This window comes from Octopus bimaculoides, chromosome 13, assembly GCF_001194135.2.
Source record: "Octopus bimaculoides isolate UCB-OBI-ISO-001 chromosome 13, ASM119413v2, whole genome shotgun sequence".
In the NCBI taxonomy this organism is placed as follows: domain Eukaryota; kingdom Metazoa; phylum Mollusca; class Cephalopoda; order Octopoda; family Octopodidae; genus Octopus; species Octopus bimaculoides.
The window spans coordinates 20,002,198-20,003,233 of record NC_068993.1 but is presented as its reverse complement, the minus strand read 5'-3'; the positions used below and the strand labels follow the sequence as shown (position 1 = coordinate 20,003,233).

At 40.3% G+C, this 1,036-nt stretch overlaps 1 protein-coding gene across 1 annotated transcript in view; it reads left to right on the top strand.

Moving 5' to 3' along the window:
• The window catches only part of LOC106880306 (protein SDA1 homolog), a 65,329-nt gene that overhangs the window by 28,638 nt on the left and 35,655 nt on the right, over window positions 1–1,036 (top strand). The gene's annotated exons all lie outside the window — the stretch shown is intronic.

Genomic DNA, 1,036 nt, shown 5'->3' with positions numbered 1-1,036 from the left:
TTTGCTTGTCCCAACAGGTCTTCGTGTCCAATGAAGGAAAGGTACGCATTAGTGGGCTGGCTACACCCCTGGCAGAGGCCTTGGATTTAGGTCTCACTTGGCTTGCCGGGTCTTCTCATGCACAGCATATATATATATATATATATATATATAAATGTGTGTGTGTCTGTGTGTGTGTGCACTCACATCACACACACATATACAATAAGTTGGCCAATAAGAAGCCATGAAAAGGATGCTTCAAATTATGTTTGTTTGTAGGTGATTAAAGAAGACTTCAGCAGAGGATTCTTCCATGCAAATAACACAAAGGTTTATTGTGGGCTCTTGCCTGTACTACACCATCATGCTGTATTTTCTGCTACGGGAGCTGCAGTGTTTCATTGTTGTAAAAGTGTGGGTGGTTCGAGGTGTGGTCATGTTGGCGCACTGCTTTGAAGAATTTTAATCAAACGAATCAACACTTGTACTTATTTTTCTTAAAACCTGGTTCTTATTTCATCTGTCTTTATCATCAAGCTGTTGAAGGGATGTAAACACACCAACACGAGCTGTCAAGTGGTGATTAGGGACAAACACAAACGGATATGCACACACACAAACACAAACTGGGCTTCTTTCAGTTTTCATCTACCACTACGTGGCACCTTAGGCAAGTGTCTTCTGTAGCCTTGGGCCAACCAAAGCAATGTGAGTGGGTTTGGTAGACAGAAACTGAAAGTAACCCATTGTATATATGTATATATATATGTGTGTGTCTTTGTGTTTGTCCCCCCCCCCCCATCACCACTTGACAACTGGTGTTGGTGTGTTTATGTCCCCATAACTTAGCAATTCAGTATCACTAAGTTACAGGGACGTAAACCGATAGAATAAGTACCAGGCTTTAACAAAAATAAGTCCTGAGGGCAGTTTGTTTGACTAAAACCCTTCAAGGTGGTGCTCCAGCATGGCCGGAACCAAATAATTGTTTTATACAATTCCTAATAATATTCAATTATAAAAATAGAGTAGGATGTTTTTTTATATAGACATT